The sequence below is a fragment of the Saccopteryx bilineata genome, chromosome 2 (assembly GCF_036850765.1).
Source record: "Saccopteryx bilineata isolate mSacBil1 chromosome 2, mSacBil1_pri_phased_curated, whole genome shotgun sequence".
In the NCBI taxonomy this organism is placed as follows: Eukaryota; Metazoa; Chordata; class Mammalia; order Chiroptera; family Emballonuridae; genus Saccopteryx; species Saccopteryx bilineata.
The window spans coordinates 138,070,768-138,097,376 of NC_089491.1; the positions used below are offsets into that span (position 1 = coordinate 138,070,768).

The 26,609-nt window shown below is 38.4% G+C and overlaps 1 protein-coding gene across 3 annotated transcripts in view; it reads left to right on the forward strand.

Moving 5' to 3' along the window:
- FAR2 (fatty acyl-CoA reductase 2) overlaps window positions 1–26,609 on the forward strand; it is a 137,659-nt gene that overhangs the window by 31,590 nt on the left and 79,460 nt on the right. Inside the window, exon 1 of one of the 3 annotated variants that reach the window (XM_066258030.1) lies at window positions 13,061–13,082. The exons of the other annotated variants lie outside the window; for them this stretch is intronic. The gene's annotated coding sequence lies outside the window, so the exon portion shown is untranslated. Of the gene's footprint in view, window positions 1–13,060; window positions 13,083–26,609 lie in introns of those variants that run through there. 3 annotated transcript variants of the gene reach the window in all.

Sequence of the window (26,609 nt, forward strand, 5' to 3'; positions counted from 1 at the left end):
CTTCTCCTGGGACATCCACAGGCCAGGCCAACGGTCTACCACTGAGCCAGTCTGCTTTTATATATGCTTTTTGGCTGAATTTTCTGTTAAGGTCCAGATTGTATATATTATATGTTTTGCCAATCTAGTGGTCTCTGTCACAACTACTCCATCTGCTTGCCATTGTGTCATGGAAGCAGCTAGAGACAACATTTAAAGGTATTGTGTAAGCCTGGCAGTGCTGTAATAAAGTTTATTTGCAAAAACAGACCTCAGGTTATATTTAGTTTGTTGGCCCTTGTGCTGGATATTTCAGAATCACTCTCTTCACTTTAAGTATATGGACTGGCCACTTGATCTCCCATTGTGATTCCAGCATAATGGTGAATTATACTGAGCTTTAAATAGAAAGATCAGAGATCACTAATTCTTGTCTCACTTTGAAACTGTAGTGTCTTTTTTAGTTTTCCTGCATGATAAAAAAAAATCACTTATACTTCTCCTTTTAAAACAAAATTTATCCAGTGTTTACATTATTGTCTTATTTAAGTAGTTTCCATCAAAACTCATCCTCAGCTTTAGGTATATCACTTTCTGGTTTTTGATCCTTTGTTTTTATATATTTCCCACTTTGAGTTCATTTGCTGAGTGATGAATACTCTTCACTTTTCTGATATACACCATAGTGTAAAAACAGCTTTCTAGTTCACCAGGGAGGATTTATCATAAATGTTTCTCCATAAAAAGTATAAAGATGCATTTATAAGGCTATTGGCTAAAATGGACAATTGCAAAATACACATGGTTGCAGCCATCACTACGAGACAGTGAGGCCGATTTGAAGAGCTCTCAGTAGTAAAACCTAAATGAGATGCTTTGTAAATACTGATGTGAGTAAACACACCAAAACAAATACAACATAACAGCTAAAACTTTTCAAAGACAGAGAGGCCTAGAGCTGCTACAGAAGTGGTTTCGCTGGTTGTGGATACCCTGGGTTGTTACTGTTGAAGTATAAACTGGCCGTGTCACAATTGCTATGGGAACTGTAACTGAAACCTGACCTTTGGTATAGTTATATGTTCAACCCTAACATTGTCTTAATAGGTGTTTGCATTTTCTGGGTGTTTGAAAGTGGCTTTGTTTTACGCTTTCAAGGAGAGTAACTTGAAAAGATTGCTTAGGAAGGGTAAAGCAGATAGCTTGATTCCTTTCAGAATCTCATCCGCCCCTAGCATCAGAGTTTACTTCCGCAGACTCGGTGTGTAACAGTGCTTTCTGAGGCTAGCTAATGAATTTCCATACCGAAACTACTCCTTCAAAGTAAACAGTGGACTCCTATTTATCAGAAAGTCAATCGCCTGACTGTGTTGGTTGATTAAGACTTTGGCTATGGCTTCCAAGCAGGTAGATTTCCTTGACTTGTCAGAAAGCAAAAGAAGAAGAGCCATAGCCCAGTCATCATCAAATTTCTCACTTTCTCCACTGCATCAACTCAACAGTGGCTGAGTCAACAGATCGGTGGAATCCCTGCCATTGTTTTATCATTGCACCTCCGCAAATTTAATCAATTAAACTCTCCTGTATGATTGAGCCAATTTATATATTCTGAGTGAACTATCAGGTGATGAAGCGCCTACAAGGCTTCAGAGAACCAAAACCCTAAGGACTCTAAGACACTAACTTAGAAAAGAAAGAGGTTAACACTGGTTTAGCACTTCCTGCGTGCAGGGCATTAGGATGGGCGCTGTGCGTATGCAGCCTCATTCAGTCGTCACAAGGCCCTCCATAGAACAGATACGGTTAACCAACTTTCCTTACAGTTAGTACTGGTGGAGCCAGTACTGACACCTAGTTCTGGAAAATTCCAAAACCCCAGACTTCTTTAAAAATCATCTGTGTATTTCCAGATTTCTAATTAAGCAAATAATATTTATATTTGCTATATGTTTATCAGATTGCTCAAAGGTTTCATAAAATACTGCTTTTGTGTGTGAAATACTAAAGTCAAGTAATATATCTAAATTTACTTAAGGAGTGAGGTCCCATAAATGAACATCCGCTTTTAAATAATTAATGAAGCAGAAGGATCTGATCAACATGAAATATAAGTGACAGTGGGAATATAAAGCAGGAGAGAGTCGGAATAAAGGCCTTCGCTCCTTCAGCGGCTCTCTTCCCGTTTACATGCATCCCTGTAAGTTACTGTCTACATTGCAGATATCAAGGGACTTTTGAAAATTTGATTGCAAAGAGGTTAAAGTTCTGATATTTCTAGTCATGCAACTTTCCACCTTAGCATTTATAGAGAGGTCAAAAGCCAATGGTACATTGCCTTTTATTTGTTTGTTTGTTTTGTTTTGTATTTTCCCTAAGTTAGAAGCAGGAAGGCAGTCAGACAGACTCTTGCATGTGCCCGACCAGGATCCACCCAGCATGCCCACCAGGGGGCGATGCTCTGCCCATCTGGGGCGTTGCTCCATTGCCACCAGAGCCACTCTAGCGCCTGAGGCAGAGGCCATGGAGCCATCTTCAGCGCCTGGGCCAACTTTGCTCCATTGGAGCCTTGGCTGTAGGAGAGGAAGAGAGAGACAGAGAGGAAGGAGAGGGGGAAGGGTGGAGAAGCAATTGGGCATTTCTCCTGTGTGCCCTGGCCAGGAATCGAACCCAGGACTTCCATACGCCAGGCCAATACTCTACCACAACCAACTGGCCAGGGCCTGTATATTGCCTTTTAAAGTACATGCTTTTTAAACAGTAAAGTGTTTTAATAGACAATGTAATAGACCCAGGTTATTCTGGGTTGTAATACAAAAACCTAGTACATCTCAGTTCTCTCGCCTGCTCCATTCAAGTTAACTGCTGCTCCCCACAGGCATTCAAGTGTGCTTCCCATAAAGTAGGGTTGTGCCTTCAAAGGCAGTGTGTGCTATTTCTTAGAGGAATAAAGTTGTGTGTCCATATGTGAATGGAGGCAGGAGTAGAAGGCTATGGTTGTAATATGTTGGCTAGGTTACCAGCCTCCAAAGACTAGTCTTCAACTTCTGTGGTTCTGAAATTCAGACCCTGGTATCATTTTTGCATTGATTAGGGTCAATGGAATGGATTTCCAGGATGCAAACTCACAGGAAATCGATTTATAAACTAGAATCCCAGTTTATTAAGTTTCTATTGGATGCATATTTCTTTCTAGGTACTAAAATCATTGTGTCTTCATTGCAAGGGACCCCTCCTTTTGGAATCATGGTGACTGGGTGTTGTGGCCCATACATAGTGTTTGGATGGATCCCCACCCAAAATTTGGTTTGGACTTCCAAACTGATGATGCCACACGTGCATGCACATGCACACGCACATGCACACACACACACACACAAACAGAGTATGGGAAGGTTTCTTTATTCCCATAATGAAGCTTTCTGGGGAGAGCAGGGCAGTCCTCTCAAGCTGAACTAAAAATGGCTTGAAAGAGCTGTGAATAGGAATGGTGGCGGGTTTTGAGCTTTGTGGTGGTGAGACGGTAGGGCTGGGGCAGCAGCTCTAGCATGTCATTTGAACTTACTGCTGGTGACAATGCACCTGGACTTTCTTATCAACTTGCTCAAATGTGGGGCAGAAGGGGGTGTGGGAAGGGTAAGATTTAAAAGATGTCTGTAGTCATCAAAAAATGAAGTCAGACTCCTTGTACTGGGTCTTCAGAGTTGTAAGAAAAAAATCGTTAGTTAACATGGAGTTAAGGCAAATTTTAGTGAACACTCTCAAAATAGTTCATACCATGTATAGGGAAGTCTAAGTAGAATCCCTGTCCCACAACAACATAAGCCCTTCTGGCTTCCAGAGTATCTGGTTTTTATGTATTTACTTTCTGATCAATGGTAGGGGGGAAAAAATCTAAAAATTGTTGTTTTTTACTTCTGTTCATGAGATTTTTTCCCAAAACATTCTTTGATATTCGAGAATTCAATACATTCTCTGACAAAATCTTCCTTACTTTTCAGCCTGAAAATCAAAATATCTTTTCCAGTGATTTCTTCAGATTAGCAAACCTTATCTGTTGTGTATATAATTAAACTATTTTAACTCATAGTGTTCTAAGAAAATCATATGTTTTTTTCATCTACAACCACTTTTAAATTCTTTCCCTAAACTGGATGATAGTGAACCTTTCTTTTATTTCTTATGAAATCTCATCTTGAATGTTATTCCAGAATACTGACCTTAGTCTCCCATATCATCATTTAAGAAGAAAATAATATGTATATCATGAAATATCAGTAACAGCAGAGAAAATTCCTGTAAACAACTATTTAAAGCATGAAGAGTAAAGTAGCAAAGTTAAGACCAATTCTGAATAACTGTGACTACTCTGTGTTTTCATTAAGGAGAGAGCAGAAGGATATAATCAACGAGAGATGGAGAAGATTCAGAATACACTTAAAAGCATCTGCTAAAACAAGGAACACTTGGAAAACACCTGTTTCTCTAAGGCTTTTAAAAAACTATTTTAAAATCTGTTTATGAAAAGAACAAAGTAGGTTCTGTGATGCAACAGTCCAGGTCGGGGGTTCTTGATCTATTTGGAAACAAGAGGGATGATGAAAATCCATGGTGGAAAGAAAATTCACATGAAGCAACATTTACATTTGACCGATAATGTGTATTATGTTATTCAAGACTAGATTTATGCTGCATGGTAGATAAGAAACACTCAAAAGGAAAAGAATTTGTTGCATAAGCTCCTTAATCCTTACAAGGGCAGTTTCTTATTATTGGCTGGCTGTCTCTTCAGTTAGAGACTCCGATTTGTCTCTGAACCTGACTTTGTGTTTTGTTACTTAACTACTACCCCATAGTTCAGACTGAAATGTAAGGGGCACACTCTTACATTTTTATGATCACACATGTTAATGATAAAAAGGCCCCTTAGCAGGCTTACCAGGATCAGATATGCAAATAATAGCAACCTTTGATTCAATGTTTGCTATGCATCAGACACAGTACAAAGCACCACCTTATTTAATTCTCCAACAGCTTTATGATATGGATATTAATCCCATTTTATTTATTAGTAAATCAAGGCTCAAAATGTTAACTAATTTATCTCCATACTTATTGAGCACCTTGTGAATGCCTGATACTATAAAGGAAGATGCAAGTGAAACAAAACATTGGTTCAGTAAAGTTTTAAAACTAAAAGTATTTTTAAATTAATTGCATTTTCAAATATCTGTATTTGAAATTATGAAATGCAGCTTCCAGACTTATATTTATTATACCCCAAATAAATGATAGGGAGAGTTGACTTCTAAAACTGTACAAATGTTCATTTTTTTTTAAAAAAGGTGCATCTCATCACAGGTTATGTTGTTACTGGCAACCAAACAAACAGATATACTCCAAAATATTTGACCTCAAGACCAAACAAAATTTCAGACTTAGGGCAAGACAATTTTTATGAAGCAAAATATCACCTCTCTTGTTTGTAAAATGATTGACACAGTTTAATGGTAACATTAAATGTACTTCAAACAGATGTGACATAGAAGAAAAAAAAATAAAAATAGAAGAGAAATGAAAATGTTCTTGGAGAGTTTCTTTTTACGCTTAATATTTTAAAATAGCTTTGTTCAAAGGCAACTTTTAGCCTTTCCCATTATTGCTTTGCATTTAAATGTCATAGAACTTTTTTTTAAGGTTTATCACTAATATCATCACTTTGTCATAGAGGACAAAGGCTTTAAAGTATTAATGCTTTGAAGTAATATTTCTCCTTTTGTAGATTAAAAAAAAATAACACTGAAGCATAAAAATGTTAGGTTTCTGTGAAACTGATGTCATCAACTCCACACTTCCATGTCAGGGGTTTCTGAATCTAAAGATACTGTCTGCATCACACATCATCTCTTCAAGCTCCCTGCTTTTTCTGAGCTTCCAAAGGTGTTTGAAGTTCATCAGTTTCCTGCTTTCCCTTCCCTTTCACCTTTGCATTCATCCATCTACTTGCAAACATCTGTTGACTAGCAGGTGTTGGGTAGGTGCTAGAGATACAAAGATAAAATCATATTCCTGTTCTCAAGGTAGAATCATATCCCAGTCTAAAGGGGATAATAGATTTGGAAAGCATTGCGGAGATCCCTAGTGATACCGCTGGAGTTCTGGGCAGGGCCGTTGACCCAGACTGAGAGAGTGAGTGGGCCTGGTAAGAGAGACAGATGTAATGTGTGTGACTAAAGTGTAGATGTATGTTAGACGTGAGAGCAATTGAAAATGGAAAAGCATGCAGAGTCCAGCTCCCCTGTTCCTGTTCTGCAACTGGGAATTTAAACTTTACTATAAATCACAGTAACAAGGCATAAAAATTGAAGACGCTTCAGCAGGACAGTGACATGGTAACTCATGTATTTTTGAAAGATCCCATAGAAGCCATGTGGAGGCAGCATGGACCAGATTGACAGGTGAGATGGCAGGCTACTGGGGGCACTGAGAGGTCCTGAGCAGCTGCACTAAGAATGTAGCAGGGGCATTCACAGAAGGGGTTAACCGAGACAGAATCTCCAGGATCCACATTGAGTGAGATAAAGATAATTCTCATGTTCTGGCTTGAGTTTCCAGGTGGATCGCGGTGGTGTTAATCAGCATTGACGATCAATCCGCTTTTGTAATATGTTTTGTTTGTGGTGCCACTAAGACATCTGATTACAACTGTGTCGAACCCAACCAGATGTGAGTCGAGAGCTCAGGACGAAAATCTGGGCTGTGAATAATGTAACAAGAGCCATGTAGGTGGTGGTTAGAGCCATTTGTAGGAATGAGGTCATCAGTAACTACATTAAAAATGAAAATAGTGAAGGGTCCAGGGTGGCCCCCAAGGCGAGTATTGCCTTTCTAGGGGGCAGACTGGAGGACTTCTAGGCCATATGATACCTGTGTGAATTCAAGAACGCCTTTCCTACCATCAGCCAGAAAGTGGTCATAATGAATTTACCAATTTGTGTAGTCCACAGTGTAAATGGCACCCCCTGGAGCTGAGCAGGGCACACTCCCCTAATCATGTCTTGTGGCCAGCAGTGAAAAATCTCGAAGCCACCAGGCAGTTAGTTAAGAAATCAAGAGGTATTAGAGAAATGATGAGAACTGAGTTTCAGGCAGAACAAATGGTCAACACCACCAACTGTGCTTTAAGAGTTTCCTCTCCTGTTTTGGATCTTGATACAATTTTAACTTTTTTTCTTGTTGCTTTTTACCTTTCACAATCTCTATCGGCTCCACCTAGCCCAGCACACCCAGTTTCCCTTCAGGACTTCAAAATCACATCGGTTTCAATCACAGTTCTTGTAGACATCTAGCGCCCTTTTGGTATACTCCTGAGCATGTTTACATTTGACTACAACTACCTTGTGAAAAGGGATAAAAGGGAAGGTGAAGTCTTCATATTCACTATCAACTTTTTGGATAAGAAACATTTTATCAGCCCAATTTGATTTATTTATTTCGTTTGCATCTTATTATCTTTCCGATTACAGTTTATTTTGTATTGGTTTTACATATACAGCGTAGTGGTTGGACAATTATATACTTTACAAAGTATTTCCCGCCTGCCCTGATATTTCCACTACCCACCGGGCACCATACATAGTTATTGCAAGATTATTGACTGTATTCCCTGTGCTGTACTTGACATCCCCATGACTATTGTGTGACTACCAATGTGTACTTCTCAATCCCTTCACCTCTTTCATACCAACTCCCAAGCCCCGCCCCTTTGCCAACCATCAGTCTGCTCTTTATATCTAAGAGTCTGTTTCTATTTTGTTTGTTCATATATTTTGTACTTTAGATTCCACATATATGTGAAATATGGTATTTATCTTTCTCTGACTTATTTCACTGAACATAATACCCTATAGGGCCATCGTGCTGTCATGAATGCTAAGATTTAATTCTTTTTCTGTTTTGCCGAGTAATACCATGTGGTATGCATATACCACCACTTTTTAATCCACTCATCTATTGTTGGTCACTTGGGTTGCTTCCATAGCTTTTTATCAGCCTGATTTTAAATAGTCATACCAAACCATTGGGCCTCTTAAGTCAAATGAGATTTCTGTCTTCATCTACATATAGGTTGGAATTAGGAGCATTAATAGAGGTTAAGTATACTGCTCATAAAAGTAAGGGGATATTTCAAAATGAATATGAAGCGATAAAATATTCCCTAATTTTTGCGAGCAGAATTAGGGGATATTTCCAAATGAATATGAAGCAATAAAATATCCCTTCATTTTTGTGAGCAGTGTGGTAGGCTCATCAAGAAAAGAACTTGACAATAGATGACTGGATAAAGAAGATGTGGCACATATACACTATGGAATACTACTCAGCCATAAGAAATGATGACATCGGAACATTTACAGCAAAATGGTGGGATCTTGATAACATGATACGAAGCGGAATAAGTAAATCAGAAAAAACCAGGAACTGCATTATTCCATACGTAGGTGGGACATAAAGTGAAACTAAGAGACATTGATAAGAGTGTGGTGGTTACGGGGGGGGGGGGGGGGAGGGGGGGATGGGAGAGGGAAAGGGGGAGGGGGAGAGGCACAAAGAAAACAAGATAGAAGGTGACAGAGGACAATCTGACTTTGGGTGATGGGTATGCAACATAATTGAACGACAAGATAACCTGGACTTGTTATCTTTGAATATATGTATCCTGATTTATTGATGTCACCCCATTGAAAAAATAAAATTAAAAAAAAAAAAAAGAACTTGACTTTTTAACATGTATTACAGAGAGATTTGTAATACAATGGATTGGTTAGTCGTAAGTTACATGTGTATTGGTATCATTTATCTTCTTAGTTATGAATGCTGACCCTGATGTATTTGGTTCAAATTTGAGCTCATTTCACTAGAAGCACACTGTTTGATATGGTACTCATTAGCCACATCTGGCTACTTAAGTTTTAATGAATTAAAGTTACGTAACAATAAAAATGTGTCTCCTGGTCACACTAGCCACATTTCAGATGCATGATAGTCATATACATACAGCTAGTGGCTACCCGCTTGGACAACACAGGTATATAGAACCTTTTCCTCAGCACAGAACATTCTATCGGCTAGCACTACTCTAGAACAGTGTCAGTTATTCCTGTCAGTTCTCCGCTTTTGATGATTTTGTAGAAATAACTGAGTATCTCAGCAATAATACACAATTAATATTATGCTGCATAGAGGATTTTGGGTTTTTTTTATTAAAATAATTTAAGAAAATGAAAAACTGAACTTCCAATCAGCATTAGTAGTGTTCTAAGTATTTTATACTGATTATCTAAATTAATCCCCACTAATTCTGTCTTATAAGGTTAAGAGAAGACAAGTGGCAGATTCAGCATGCAAAGTGACTCCTGTAGGGTCCTAAGTCCACTATCTGATGCAAAATCACCACATGGTTACATTTTCTTTCCTCCGAGTAAAATAAGGATGGACATCAGGTGTACACAGAAGATAACGGCAGAACCTCTGACCCCTTCAGGAACTACTAGAGCTGTATTCTCAATTGAAGAGTTTTTTTCTTTAACTGATGAACATGTTGGTAGTCATGTACTGACTCTTTTAAAGAACTAAGAGATTCATTTATTTTCTTATCAAAAAAAGGTTCTAACAGGGGCTATCAGTAACATTCCAGTTAATCCCAAATCCATTTCATGAGAAATCTAGAATTATAAAAGAAATAAATCTTGGTAATATTTTCCCAGATGATAGATGCTGTTTTGATTAATTACACATTAGACCTTACGAGTCCATGGAGATAAGATAATACAAATAATTTTATAATTCATTTTAAAGATGACTTTTGAAAGAACTGATACTTGATAGCATACTACTACAGAAAGGAGAAGCACTTTGCAAATTTTTTTATTTTTCTAAAGCTTTGGTTCCAAAACTGTGGTCTTTGGTTTATGTGATGCTCTAATGAGCCAGATATCACCTCCTTAAACTGTAGAAAAGTAAATGAAAATATAGTAATTCTCCCACCATGATGTAATTGTTTTGCCTTTATCCTTTTTTGTAGGAAAACAACTCACACTGCCCTTTTCTTTGCAAAGAATTACTACCCAGGGGAGAGGTCTCTCTGGTTCTGAGGTTCCCATGAGAAAATCACCCAAGGTGCAGCTCCCAGAGTGAATCTTAGTTAGTGGGAAGGGTCAACATACTTATACTTGGACCATGAGAAAATCACCCAAGGTGCAGCTCCCAGAGTGTGTCTTAGTGGGAGGGGTCAACATACTTATACTTGGACCATGAGAAAATCACCCAAGGTGCAGCTCCCAGAGTGTGTCTTAGTTAGTGGGAGGGGTCAACATACTTATACTTGGACCATGAGAAAATCTCTAAGTCATGGCAATTGTAGGACCCCCTACCTCTGAGTTTACTAAAACCATTTAATTTCCCACAATAGTGTTTTACCTGCATGAAAACAGGTGTGTGTCAGGACAGGAATAAAGGTGGTGACTGGGTGGGGCCTTCATCACCAGCACCTTACAAATTGCAGAATAATTTTGAGTTAGAAATATCTCAGTGGGGAAACTGCCATCTTTCAGTAAGCTTCAAAGTGGTCAGACCTTGCACGCTGACCATTAATCAGAAACCTGACTAACAGCAGTCCATGCACAGCGACAGGTTTCTTGGGCACAGGCACTGACAAGGTAGGTCTGTGGAGCAAACGAGCCCTCCGCAGAGGGAGCAGCGCTGCCAGGTCTCAGCAGTGAGATTAGGCACCCACTCAGCTGTCACAGGCTTTTACCAGGTCTTTCTCTTTTCTTGACAGAATTATACTGATGATTCCTTTATAATAATATAATAATTACAAATATTTGTTATATTGTCTCTCCTTTGCTTTATTGCTGTACAGTGAAAACTACCACTTGGAAATAGCCATTCCTTTCAGTCTATGAAAATCACCCCTGTGCTTGTGATTAGGTATGGCAATAAAAGTGTATACATTTTACTATGTTCAGGAAAGGTTGCTTGTTGGTCCCCTGCCAGACCTGAATTATTACAGGGATTTTTTTCTGGGGTTGTGGAGAGAGCTGTCAAATAGGAACAAAATATTGCTTAAGCTCTCTGGTCTCAGCAAAGAACGGACCTGGTACCAACATATTAGACAAACCTGTGCTCTCTTGCCTGACCTGTCCTGCTCATCTGAAGGCACAACCTTTCCACTTCACAGTGCTTGTTTAATGAGTAAACAGGGAAATAAATAAACAAAATGTGGACACTGAAACCTATGCCATGTGGTAAGCACTTGGTGCCTTAGTAAATATGTAGTAAAAGAACAACCCAGTGACCCCAAAATCTACGAGTCAGGTTCTGAAGACAAGGGGACGAATGAAATGAAGAGGATACCTCATACGATCCTTTCAGTCTGAATGAAATAATGGTACCAGGCAATCTCAAAGGGTCTCACATAGAGGGGGACTGCAAGGCGTCCTTAAGGCTTGATAGGGTCTCGGAGAGCCATGAAGTGCTCAGCAGGCTCAGTCTCTAGGACAGGCAGCCGCGCCCTATGGCTGTTGTACAGGAGGCTGCGAGCATCGAGTGAGGGGTCCAGAGCTTATTGGTTCTTGTTTTCACTTGTTTTTTAAAAAACTGTATTTTGTTTTTCTGACTTGTAACTACCATGTGCTCATTATGAAAGTCTTTTTTTTTAATTAATGTCAATTTTCTGTACAGGGGGTCTTTGGGTCACAACACAGTTCCACTCCTAGGACAGTGACGTAACCCGAATTTTGGTGTAAGTTGAAACGCGACCTAGCCTAAGTCACTTACCTATCCTAACACAGTTGTAGAACATAAAAATACAACTAAGCCACAGAAAAAAGAAAAGGAAATAAATATAGTATACAATACAGTGTACTGTAGTAGCAGAAAAAAATGACAAAAAATGAGTGCAATAAAATTCCTTACCTTTATTCCTGTGGTTGGCTTGCACACTGGAAGGGGCATTGCAAGGTGGGAGAGAGTGACCTATTGGGAGGAGGAAGCTGGAGAGGCAGGAGAACCTGCAGAAGGTGCTGGAGATGCTGGGTCAGGTGGATCAGGATTGCCGAAGGACCATGCAAGAGAGAAAACACTCACATCTCAATTTTTTTTAAGTTTTTATGGGAGGTAGCGTCAGAAAATCAAAACGTTGTATGTCAGACTGTCGTAACCGGAGGATCCCCTGTACCTTGATGAGAGCCTAGGGACTGTGTCTAATTATAGTGTCTCCCAGAAGTAGAAGCCTAATAGAGTTGCATTTTCATAAATGGTGCTTTTCTTACAGTTTCTCTCCAATAGTGGTTATCACTGAGAAGCTTATTCCGTGAGAGGGCATCCTCACCCAATGACAACAGCCCTGCACCACCTGTGTGCCTGACTTTTTCCCCAAGAACCGGGCAGGATTCACCAAGGGATCCAGCAGGCCTCACCTTTGTGCATAATTGGACCAAGTGCCTATTTTTTATATCATGCTTTGTGTCATGAGTGACGATGACATTTATAGTGTACTTGAACTTTTTCAGACTGTTGCAATGTTCCTATAAAGTTCTATACTCAACAATTAAGACACTATATTCCAAGAGGATCACCCAGGTTTTCCTAACACACAGTCTTGCCTCATCATAATGAAGATTGATTGAGAAACTGTTGCATTTCCTAAACCATGGTTTACATTCAACCCGCTGAGGACTCAGAGTCTGGGAGTTACACCCACAGTGCTATGGAGTACACAGCTTTCCCACAAAACTCATGTTTGGCTGCCAAGGATAAAATAACGGTTTGGTGCCTTTGACCCTTTCCAGGCAATCAGAAACATTTATTGACCCCTAACTAAATGGACGGCACAGTAGGAGTCAACTCTCATTGTTTCCACCTCTAATTGGGGGATTAGGTTGGGAAAGAACAGTGAGAATGCTAAATAAGAATAAAAGAAGGTCATAACATGAAATGACATTAGGCAATCCATGATGTGTGCCAAAGGGCTGACATAAGCTGGAACTTTTTGGGACCAGTGCAGGGAGGAGACATGTCTGAGTCCCAGCACAGCCACACAGGTATCGTAGATGAAGTAGGATTGGATGGGCCAGTGGTTCTCCAACTTCCCCAGATGTGAGGGCCATCTCGGGAGGTTTCAAAGAATGCCAAGGGAGATGTCCTGGACAGGCCTGAAAGAAAAGATGAGGTTCCATGAGAAGAAAAAGAGAGTTTCAAGAAGCACAGCTTGTTCGGTCAGGTAAAATGTTCCTGTCAGTGGAGAAAAAGAGAGAAGGCAGACAAGTCAGGCTTCCGCCGGCGTGTGATTAGCTGGGTGTGTGGGCCAAGTCATCTTGGAAATGTATTTGGCTCAGGATAGGGGGATATATTTAGCCATAACATCTGACTTTTACAGCTGGAGAGAGATATTGGAATTCCTCTGTATCACATAACTCCTTGCTTCCCATTTCCACCCCTCACCTGCCAGCTTAAGTTAGACAGAAATTAATGCAGACACACAATAACACTTCACTAGTTCCTCGTTTTCTCAGATCCAGGATCCAGGCTATTACTGTATGGGTGTGGGGATTCATACAGGAGTACAGAAGCCCACTAAGTAATAGCCAGAAGGGGGCACTGCTGAGTCAACAAAGCAGGTGTCTAGAACAAGGTAGCCAGGCCTTCTGGGGCTCTCATCACTATTACTTATAGTGAGGGTCCCATGCACTTGGCATCTCCTGAGTTACACAGATGCTTTCACAGTGACTTCGATCCAGTTATGCGTTGGTTTGTCTTGGTGTCTCTGCTTCTTTCTCATTTTCCTTGTTTGAAGGGCAGATAAAGTTTCTGTTGTATTACGGCTAGTGTTGGGGTGACACAGGTTGGATGGATGGATGGATGAATGGATGGATGGATGGACGGACAGCTTTTACTGAAGAAGGTCACATAACTAAATGGAAAGGGTTAAGCTTAAAACTGGCTTTCCATTAGATCCTTTGCAGGATCCTGAATTCTGCACAAATTCAGAAGCATGGAAAAAGCACATTAACTATAAGTCTCTGTTTATTTATATAATAACTTGGAAGACTATTTCAGGTAAGTTTGTGTTTCAGCATTAAATGTACTGCCTCACAACTGACTAGAAGCTTGGCATTTCCTAACTGGGACAAGAGCTTTGAGCAATATCACAACTGCTATGAGAGGGGGAAGAAAAAACAAACACATTCTGAAAACAACTGAAATTCTCTTCCTATGCTTGTTCCTCTGAATTGAAATGTAAAGGCTGTAGGCACTTCTGTGACCTCCACAGAATGCTTCCATTTCTGCCATCTTTCTCATGCCCCTTCTCGTCACTGAACAGCTGCAGACTAGACAGGGCAGTCCTTTGCCCTAACTTCAGGGATGGGGAGACTTGAGCCCTGCTACTCAATCCCTTGAAATAGGAGAAATGAGCTTATCAGAAATCAGAAGTTAATATCACAACAGAAATCAGATGTGCAAATATCACAACTGTTATCTTGTTTACTCTTCAGTTACATTTCTAATATCAGATTTAACTACAAGGTTTACTACTGTCAGTTTCCTGAGAAGAAATGTGATTGTTATTCAGGTGTTAGGAAATATAAATAAATTTTTTTAGCAAGAAAGGCAGAGACAGAGAAAGAAACAAAGAGGGGGACAGATAGGGACAGACAGGCTGGAAGGGAGAGAGGAGAAGCATCAATTCTTTGCTGCGGCTCCTTAGTTGTTCATCGATTGCTTTCTCATATGTGCCTTGACTGGGGAGGGGCTACAGCAAAGCAAGTGACCCAGTGCTCAAGCCAGTGAGTGACCTTTGGACTCAAGCCAGCAACCTTTGGGCTGACGCTAGCAACCACGGGGTCATGTCTATGATCCCATGTTCAAGCTAGCAACCCCACACACAAGCTGGTGAGCCCATGCCCAAGCTGGATGAGCCCATGCTCAAGCTGGCGGCCTCAGGGTTTTGAATCTGGGTCCTCTACATCCGAGTCTGATGCTCTATCCATTGCACCACCTGGTCAGACAGGAAATCTACTGCTCACAAAAATTAGGGGATATATTTAAATGGATATGAAGCGATAAAATATCCCCTAATTTTTGTGAGCAATATATTTAATGAGAACTCACATCTCAAGCTAAGTGCTAGAGAGAAGAAAGAAGAAGAGCCTGTCTTGGCCAATTTAGCTCTGGAGACAAAATTATGAAATATGAGTCAATTAGAGAATAAATGAATACCAAAGTGAGAGACACAAGAGCTGCAATACACATTCTGAAAAGGAAACTATTATGTGCACTGTATGCACATGGGATTGGACTAATGAGTGGTATTTAATTTCTGAGGAGTTGGGGGGAAATTGAACAAAATCATGGGAGAATGTTCCAGTGAGTAACATCATGGGAGAATGTTCCAATGGTAAAATGCAATGTAAATGTGAGAAAATAGAAAGTAACATGGGGAAAGTGACCTGCTTTAGGTGGATTAGTCTGTAGAAGATTAGATATCTGGAAGAGGCTAGCCAGAACACAGGCTAGGAGGCTGTTGCAGAAATTTAGGCAGGAGGTAATTTGAATCCTCAACTAAGTCAAAGCAATGCACCAGAAAAAGAAAATCCAAGAGGAATTGCACTGGAAGAATCCAAAAATAATACCATGTTTCTAATTAAAAATAAACATTAGACGTCACATAGTTTAATGAATAACAAAAGAGGTTTGCCTCTGGTATAATTTTTGTCTTTAGAAATAACGTTGACCTTACAAGCATAGTGCTATAAAGTCTTCTCTCACTATCTCTTTCTTTTTTTTTTGATAGACTAAGAGGATTTGGTCCATCATCAGTGCATTTATTTTGAGATTGGATTAGCTTGGGCTCCAAATCATCTGGAACTTAATTCAGAAAGTGATATATTCCTTTAGGACAAATCCCTTTTAATAGTTTATGAAGGCCATGTTAAATCAGTGATGAGAGTAGTGATTTTACTCCCTCTGACTCTGGGAAGAAGTCATTGCTGCTTTTGAACTTCCAGTTCTACTGGTAGAAAACTGACAGTTAGTGTTGCTAGGAGGCTGGGTAGAGATGAACTGTGTAGGCCTGCCTCCTTGTCACTGGTTTCTGTTCCCCCCAAATTTGAACAGGGTCGTTAGTTAGGATGAAGTCATATTGAAGGAGGTGGACCCTTAATCCCATATAACTGGTGTCCTTGTTAAAAGGGGACATTTGCACACAGACACACATACAAACACAGGGAGAAAAGCATGTGAAGACTAGAGCTGGGCTGTCACAAGTCAAGGAACTGCCAGAGCAAAGACAATGACATGAAATAGGTCCTTCCTGAGCGTATGCCAGCACCTTGGTTTTGGATTTCTGGCTTCCAGAAGTGTGAGACAGTCGCTTTCCATTGTTGTGAGCTTGCAGCACTTTATGATACCAGCCTGGAAAACTGATACAGTGAGTAACAGAGCAATGAGTGTGTCAAGAGAATATCAGCCATATTATAACAAAGTAAACTTAAGAACTTTCTCTGAACATCAGTGTTCATTAAGATCATTCAGGATGTAAAATTTTTGATAGCATCAAACACTTTGAAAAGATAAAGAAACTCAGTGTTGCCCTGCATTTCTCTAACTTGCATTATAGATTAATTGACTTTCATGTTGGGAAGGAATAAAAAGGTCATCTAGCTCTGGCTGGGTAGCTCAGCTGGTTAGAGCATCATCAGAATAAGGCAAGGTTGCAGGTTCATCTCCAGTCAGGGCACATAAAAGAATCAGCCAGGGATGCTGAACAGACAATACAATATACAGAAGATGTATTATAGAACTATATACCCAAATCCTATATAATTTTATCAACCAATGGCACCCCAATAAATTCAATTTAAAAAACATATAAGAATCAACCAATGTATTTCTTTTGGGAGAAGTATCTATTCATGTCCTCTTCCCATTTTTTTATTGGATTGTTTGCTTGTTTGTTGCAAGTTTTGTGTATTCTTTATATATTTTGGATATTAGCCCCTTATCTGAGCTGTTGTTTGAAAATATCATCTCCTATTTAGTTGGCTGTTTTTTTTTGTTTTTGTTTTTGTTTTTTTTCATTTTTCTGAAGCTGGAAACAGGGAGAGACAGTCAGACAGACTCCCGCATGCCCACCAGGGGCGACGCTCTGCCCACCAGGGGGTGATGCTCTGCCCATCCTGGGCATCGCCATGTTGTGACCAGAGCCACTCTAGCGCCTGAGGCAGAGGCCACAGAGCCATGCCCAGCGCCCGGGCCATCTTTGCTCCAATGGAGCCTTGGCTGCGGGAGGGGAAGAGAGAGACAGAGAGGAAAGCGCGGCGGAGGGGTGGAGAAGCAAATGGGCGCTTCTCCTGTGTGCCCTGGCCGGGAATCGAACCCGGGTCCTCCGCACGCTAGGCCGACGGCTGTTTGTTTTGTTGTCAGTTTCTTTTGCTGTGCAGAAGCTTCTTAGTTTGATGTAGTCCTATTCATTTATTTTTGCCTTTACTTCCCTTGCCTTTGGGGTCAAATTCATAAGATGTTCTCTACGGCCAGGGTTACCAGGGGGAGGGGGAGGAGTAAAAGAAGGGGAGGGGGAGGGTCATAAAGAGAAACAAAATATAGGGTGACGGAGGATAATTTGACTTTGGATGATGGGTATACACCATAATCGACTGTCCAAATGACATGGAGATGTTTTCTCTAAATCTATGTTCTCTGACCAATGTCACCCTGTTAAATTTAATTATCTAAATATAAAAGAAAGAAAGAAAGAAAGAAAGAAAGAAAGAAAGAAAGAAAGAAGAAAAGTAAAGAAAAGAAAAGAAAGAAGGGAGGGAAGGAGGGAGGGAGGGAGGGAAGGAGGAAAGAAGGGAGGAAGGAAGGAAGGAAGGAAGGAAGGAAGGAAGGAAGGAAGGAAGGAAGGAAGGAAGAAAGAAAGAAAGAAAGAAAGAAAGAAAGAAAGAAAGAAAGAAAGAAAGAAAGAAAGAAAGAAAGAAAGAAAGAGAAAGAAGAGAAATAATCAACCAATGGATGCCTCAATAAGTGGAACAACAAGTTGATGTTTGTCTTTCAAAGAAAAAAAATAATTATTTTATAAAAAATATGTCATTTAGCTCAGCCATCCTTTGGGTAGTTAAGTATTCAGCAATATGCCTGCAAAGTGGGTTTTCAGCCTTTGCTAACTCCTGAGGCAACATACTCTATCTTTAGCAGCTCTGATGATTCAAATATGATTTTCTATATTGAACTGAACTATATCTACATATATCTTTCACCTATTTTTCAATTTCTTAAAGCTAGAAAGAACAAATTTAATTCCCTTTTAACATGTTAGTACTTCCGATGTTTGAGAGCTATCATGACCTTCCTAAGTCACTTGTTCTCTAAACTAGCCCTTGGGTTTTTACTCATGACATAATTTTTAGTTTTTTAACCTCCACGATCAGCTTCATTATATGTGTTTCAGTTTATTGTATCTATTTTAGAGTGAAACATAGAAATATTGGTTATAGTCACAATAGTATAGATTAGAATGGAATTAAATATACTATGATTTAAGATACTATCCTTCAATAAATGCAACCTAAAATGACATTAGCCTTGGGGACATAACAGTGATCTATAATATTGCACTAAAATGAACTAAAATTCCTGCATTTTTCCACTAGATAAACCACATGATAAGCTCTGGCTTAATCATAAAGTACAATATGTAGCCTGGCACATAATAGAAACAACAAATCATGAATGAATGAATGAATGAACTTACAGGGTTTTAAAAAAAATTCCAAGGAGAGAACATTACTTATTTTTACTTCATTTTGTTAAATTCAATCAGAGAATAAATACTGTCTAGCCAGGCAGGTATCTTTCCATTCATCACATATATTTCACACAGCAAAATTTTTCTTATGCTTACAAATTGTTTCTTCCCACACTCTAGTAACATCAATAAACATAGCAATTTTCAGACTTGGTTTACATCTGTTTCTCAACAAAGAATTACTCTATGTTACAGATAAGTACTTAATCCCTCTGCTTTCTCCATCAGTAAAATGATGCTAATATACTATGTAGTGTGTGTGTGTGTGTGTGTGTGTGTGTGTGAATTTAGTAGATTATGTACGTATGTTTGCATATTTATAATGACCACCTCGTCAGGATTTAGATATTAATAAAAAGGCACTATTTAATTCTTGTTCTTGTTAGTAATCATAATTATAATGTGGTGACTTAGGAGATCAGCTTTGTCCCTCTATGTATAATACAACCCAAAATTATAACTTTATGTAAAGAAAGGAAGAGTGTGAGCTGCAGTCTATTTCTATTTTCCCAATGAATTATTCAACTGCTTAAAATAATTAAGTTGATCTCTTGTGCTAGATTTTCTATATACCAAGTGAAGAAAGTATTTCTCCTTGACCCACAAAGATATTAAGGGACTGATGGGATATATCTATAAGGCACTATATGATCTAGAGAAAAACTCACTTTGACAGCATCTTGGTGGAGACACAAATACACGGTATACTAAGAAAAATCAATGTTTTACATTCTTTGTTAAATAAATAGTTTTCCACAAGAAATATTTTGAATAGCTTGGATTCTCTACTTGATATTTGGATGCTCTATTACTTGCCTTATTGTCAAATTAATTTAATTATAGTCACTTTAATGAGGAAATGTTTTGTGTTAGTTTTCTCCTTTTAAATGAAACATAAATACTCGGTTTTCCATTTAAATGCCAATTAAAAATTCTAAAACAATATAAAAACAGATGGTCTAGCAGTGGCATATAATGAAACCACACCAATCAAGTAAGAGTAAACTCATATAATGATAATGAGCACTGTTTCATGGATTTTCATTTTGTCTTTGTCAGTAGAGCTACTAAACTTTACTGGTTAAAGATGCTAGAATGATACTTTTATTCTCCTAATGAAAAATTCAAACTCTATGTTGAGATATAACATTCTCTGTAAATCACCCAAATGACATAGAAATGAAGAGTGATTTGTAGATAGCAATATGGGAGCCCATAAGTACAGCACATGCTTACATGGTTCTATATTCTGACATACTATGGAACTCCTTGTCCCAAACTATTTATTTAACATGGTGCTTGTGGCCATGTTATTTTCAGGCAAATACAATTTCAAATATTATTTCTGTAAGACTTCACTTATTCTGTGAACCAGATTATAGGTCATACATAATTTTTTACTTACTATATGGACATTTTTCCATGTTACTAACTCTTCCCAGCCATTTTTAAATTAACCTCATAGTATTTAATTCCATTACTACACTAATTCTTTTTCTGTTCTTATTATATTTATTTTCAGATTTTCCCCCCTTATTATAAGAAATGCATTGATGAACAAGGACAAAATTTTATTAGGAAAAATAGAAAATTTTATAGAATAGGACCCACCCACATATGTCTTGAGATGGTGCTCTTAACCACTGTGCATTTCAGCATCTATAAAATCTCTTTCCTTTTCTTTCCCTAAGCAAACACATAAAATTGGGTAAAGCTGAAGTGAAAAGATATCTGTGAAGGTCCACATATTTTGGTGAATGTTTTTTTGCTTTTTGAACTCTTTACTTCTATTACCTAGCACAGTGCTTAATACATAGCAGGTCATCAATAATTTTTGGTTTTGGATAAAAGAATGATTGAGTGAATGATGAGGTGATATTCAGTTCCTGATCACTAACAAGATAATCAAGTTATGTTTCTCAAACTCTATGTATGCTAGAGGCTGCAATGGTGACATTTTTAGATCCAGAAGACATTTGTCTGCATTTCACAATTCACAAGTGATTGCAGTTGTTCATGGGAGCCCATCCCACAGTGCCTTCCGATTTAAGGTGAGCTGGACATTAGGCACATAGATATAATAGTGAAACAGGCCTTTCTTTCTGAGATGAAAAAGGTCCCCTAATGAAAGACTGCTGGTTGTGGGATTCTGTGAGTGCTCCTCCGGCAGCTCTTTATACCTGGGTTAGATTCTTCTGCCACATTTCCTGCTCAACTCTTCTTATTCATACCTCTGGCCCTAGGGAAACCAAAGCCAGAGAGATAAGACAAAAAGGTAAGAGAAAAACAAGCAATCAATGAAGCCCCAGATGTTGCTAAAGCTATTTATTAGTAGGAGTGACAAGCTAAATGAGTCTTGGGGTGAGAGACTGGCCCTTCTAACTCATTTTCACTTTTCCTTGGTCTTCACCATAGCTCATCAGAACTCATTTATCATAAGAAATCAATGACTAATTTTCTGTGAAGTAAAATCAGAAGATCTGCGATGTTCTACATTGGTTAAAAATGAGTGCTTGGTTCAACTTGTGCTGTGAAGTACAAACCAAATAATTTTTACAAGTTATTTAAATGTTTGAATGAAGGAAAATTGCTTTTCACTATAATTGCATTATATGAAATCCTGAACTTTTTGTGGAGGTGGGGTAGGGGGCAGGGAAGATAGTTGTTGCCAGTCTCTGAGATTCAATTTTGCCTCAAGTATGTGTGCATTACCAAGTGTCATTTTGGCACAGATGGTACGGATTTATAGTCCAAGGGTTTTCATATGGGATTCAAACATAGATTACAGTGGAAGGGAACTTGAGAGCTCCAGGGAAGAATATGATATTTTGATTGCATTTGATCATTTTATTGAAATTGCCTGAAAAAATCAATTAAAAAAGAGAATTTAATTTTCATACTCAGATCAAAGCTTATTCATTCCAGCCTATGTCTGACAATAGATGTGTGTGTGTGTGTATGTGTTTCATTAAATAATCAACTCTAAAGTTTTCAAAAGGCTGATTGTTTTCTTCTGTTGGGTTTGGGGGAATTGGAATGGGGCCTTCATTCCATAAATATTTCACCTCTTTTTTTTTTTTCAACTAGTTTCTCCATGGGACATGTTCAAACACTATACATACCAAAGTAGTGATTTATTAGACTTAAACAATATTTTAAAAATATATTAATAGTATACTTAAATTGCAAAGTAGAATCAGTGTGATGATATGAAAGATATATGATTGTGTGGACTACCCAAAGGGTCATCAAGTGTGTTTTTAATTTCCTCATGTCTTTTTCTGAAGCTAAGGGATAGAAAAATAACATTAATCAATAAAAAATTAGTTAACTTTATAAATAAAAATCTTTCAGGCAAGTTGCTTGCCCTCTTTAAGTCTCCTTTTTCTCACCTGTCATAATCATGCCAGTGTCAAAGAATTGCTATAAGGATTAAATGACTACTTTCTTTTGCAGCTTTTAGGATTCTCTCCTTGTCTTTAACCTTTGCCACTCTAATTATGATGAGTCTTGGTGTGGGCCTTTTTGGGTCCATCTTGTTTGGGATTGTCTGTGCTTCCTGGAATTGGTCATTTTCCTTCTGCCAGTTAGAAAAGTTTTTGGTCATGATTTTTTCAAATAGGTTCTCGATCCCTTGCTCTCTCTCTCTCTTCTCCTTTTGGTACCCATATGATGCAGACAACACTTCCTATTGTCCCGAAGGTCCCTTAAACTATCCTTTTTTTTTTTTTAAATAAACCTAGTGTTTATTTGTTGCAGTGTATTCTTTATTTCAGGTATTCTATTCTTCATTTCTGACTGGTTCTTTTTTATGGTTTTTATGTCCTTTTTCATGCTATTGAGCATCCTTATAACCATTATTTTGAACTCTATATCTGATAAATTGCTTGCCTCCATTTCATTTAGCTCTTTTTCTTGAGATTTGTCATTTGTGTTTGTTTCTATTTATTAGATTGTCTGTGACTCCCATTCTTTGTGGGGTGGCCAGAGAAAAACGGTTAGTTACTTACAAGGAAGCTTCTGTAAGACTTCTAGCTGATTTTTCAACAGAAACATTTTTCAGATCAGAAGGGGTTGGCATGAAATATTCAAAATGATGAAGATAAAAAACCTACAACCAAGACTACTTTAACCAATAAGGCTATCGTTTAAACTTGAAGGAGAAATAAAAAACTTCCCGGACAAGAAAAAGCTAAAGGAGTTTGTTACTACCAAACCAGTATTACAAGAATTGTTAAAGGGCCAGCTTTAACAAGAAAATGAAGGAGAAGGAAAAAAAGAAAAAAACAGAAGAACATAGTTAAAAGAATAAAATTGCAGTAAATACAAACCTATCAATAATCATTTTAAAGGTAAATGGCTTAAATGATCCGTTCAAAAGACAACGTAGCTGAATGGATACGAAAACAAGAACCATACATTAGCTGTGTACAAGAGACCTATCTCTGAATGAAAGACATACACAGACTAAAAGTAAAGGGATAGAAAAATATATTTCATGTAAATGGAAATGAAAAAAAGCTGGCATAGCAATACTTATATATGACAAAATAGACTTTAAAATAAAGGTGATGTAAGAGACAAAGAAGGGCACTACATAATGATAAAGGGAGCAATCCGACAAGAGCATATAGCCCTTGTAAACATTTATGCACCCAACATAGGAGCACCTAAATATATAAAGAAAATCTTGGCGGACATAAAGGGAGAGATTGACAAGTAATACAGGCATCATAGGATTTTATACCCCCATTGACATCAGTGGATAGATCTTCCAGACAAAATCAACAAGGAAACAGCGGCTTTAAAGGACATACTAGATTTGATGGATTTAATTGATATCTTCAGAGCTTTCACTCTAAAGCAGCAGAATATATATACATTCTTTTCAAGCGCACATGGAGCATTCTAGGATAGACCACATGTTGGGACACAAAACAAGTCCTAATACATTTAAGAAGATTGAAATCATCAAGCATCTTCTCTGATCATAATGGTATAAAACTAGAATCAAATGGATTAACACATGTGAGCCCTTAGCAGAAGTCCTGGGACAAAAAGTCTTAGCTGTTTGTAATTGTTATTATTGGTGATCAAGTTTGCAGTTATAAAACAGCTATCCAATAAGACAATTACTGATGTGGAAATTGTAAGATGAACAGCAAAAGTAAATGAAGGCAATTATATCCTCCTTAGAGTGGTGTTGCCAGAGCTTTGCTCAATAGTTGTACATTAGTGCACCATCAGTTATCTTAAAGTCTCATTTAGTTTTAGTTTTAAAAAGGATTGCAGCTCCCCTTCCTTCCAAACTGAATTACAAGTGGAGGTGAAGGTGCATGGCTTTTACCTAGAGTATAGCTAGCCAAAGTCATCTTACTAGTATCATATAGAGGGAAACAGTCTCTGGAGACAGAGTTCCTAGGTTCAAATTCCTGCTCCTCTTTTATTGGACTTGCACAAGTTACTTAAGCTCCCTAAGCTGAGAACGTTCATTTGTTACCTTATGAAATTATTGTAAAGATTACATAAGAAAACATTTACATGGTACATGGGACATTTGCAACATAGTAAATGCTCAATAAATATTAATGATCCTGGACCTGGCCAGTGGCTCAGTGGATAGAGTGTCAGCCCAGCGTATGAATGTCCTGGGTTTGATTCCCAGTCAGGGCACACAGGAGAAGCAACCATCTGATTCTCTTCCTCTACCCTCACAGCCTTCTCTCTTCCCCTTCCGCAGCCAGTGGCTCTATTGGTTCAAGCATGGCCCCAGTCACTGAAGATAGCTTAGTTGGTCTGAGCAGGCAGACTCAGGCACTAAAAATAGCTTGGCACTCGAGCATCAGGCCCAGACAGGGCTTGCCAGGTCGATCCTGGTCAGGGTGCATATGGGAGCCTGTCTCACTATCTCCCCTTCTCTCACCTAAAATATATATATTAGCAATCTTCTCATTTCTCTTTTTGGATGATATTTGCACAGAGAAGTGTTGAAAGATAAACTGATACATATTTAAATTTTTTAAGAGTACATTTGAGGGAAAATATATTAGGATTGGGCAGTACCAATCCAGATGTGGGTGGAAACCTTCACAGACAGAAGCTAGGGGAAAGACTTTGATAGAAAAGACACAGAGGCAAAGCAAGGAAACTACTTTTTTGGCTATAGCTTCAGTAATTGAATTATTTGGGAAAGCCTAGTTGTTTGGCTGTAATTAGTTGTCCTTAGGTTTCAATTTCTTAACTTTGAAGCATTGCAGGCTTAGGTATTGGTTTGCTTATGTAGGCTACCAAGGTATCAAAGCAACTTCAGTCTTAGGGCCTTCTTGTTTAATTAGAACAACAAAAGTTAGATATCACTTATATAGTTTCCTCCCTTAAGTTGTCAAACCTCTATACTTGCTTCATTTACTAATTTAATAGCATAGAATCTGAGAAACGTCTTTAGACTTAAATTGCTACTCTCTTCACTTCTTTTTTTAAAAAGATTTTATTTATTAACTTTAGAGAGAGAGAAAAAGGGGGTCCAGTAGAGTGTGAAGCGTCAACTCATAGGACTTGCATCTCCTACGTGCCTCGACACCCACCCCTTCCCCAGGGCTTTGAACCTGCGGACCTCAGCATTCCAGGTCAATGCTGCATCCACTGCGCCACCACTGGTCAGGCCTCTTTTCACTTCTAATAGTGAAGGTTTACAAAGTACTGGGACAGGGTCTTTGTTACTAAAGTAACTATAAGGAGTTAATTAGTGAAAAGTTCCTCTGCAAATTTTGCTCTGAGAAAAAGTTTAACCTGTAAGTCAGTTTCCTTTCTGAACTATTCTGGAAACACAAAACTTCTTTACCATGGTCAGTTTCTTCCAAAATGAAATTCTAATCCATCCTGAATCACTTTGATTTAGTATTGTGGAGTGGGTGTATCTTCTCTGCCCCTCTTGTCAGAGATTTTGGATATATGTCTGTTTCTTACACTTTTTTAGCTCCAATGTAGACTCGTTTCAGTCCTAGTCTCATCCTGGTTTGGAACCAGTACTCCAGCTTACTTGTTTGGAACCCTCTAAATTCCTCTAAACAGGCACTTTGAATAATAGTATGGAGCACTACTAATTTCTTTTAGTGTCAAGTGGTGCCATTTGGGACAACGGTCTGGATAACCTGGTGGAGCACCCTTCAAAAGTATAACAACGTGGTATATTGAAAGAACATAGAATATACTTAATATTTTAAAATGTATTTTACTTAGATTTTAAAAAATAAGAATGAAAAATAAAATGTAAAGTAGATGCCACTTTCCCTCTTTGTAAGAGTCTATTTTCTATGGTGAGGAATGAGGGTGGCTGCTGGAGCGTGGAGGGACTCCATCCCCTGTAGGGCACCCTACATGCTGGAATTGTTATCTTTCTGAGGGCTGGTGTTTGTCAATCAATTTCGCTTCTTATTTGCTAAGAGCTAGGAAAAAATTTTGTTTACGGCAATTGATTGTCAATGGGAATTTAAATTAAAGAAAAAATAGAAAATTATAATGAAACTCTCTGAAACAAAACATTGTCAGTATATATGGATAATGTATGTTAATCCACTACCCCCGACACAATGGTTTCTTAATATCTATTTAACTCCTGAAAACTAACATCGTTCTGCCTACCATCTTTCTTAGGATTAATGAACAATGAATGGGTAATTTTAAGTTATGGGTAAGAAGTAGGTCCCTTTTTCTCTACTGAGCAGATAGATACTCTGTGTATTTATAGCATTTGCCTCAAGACTTG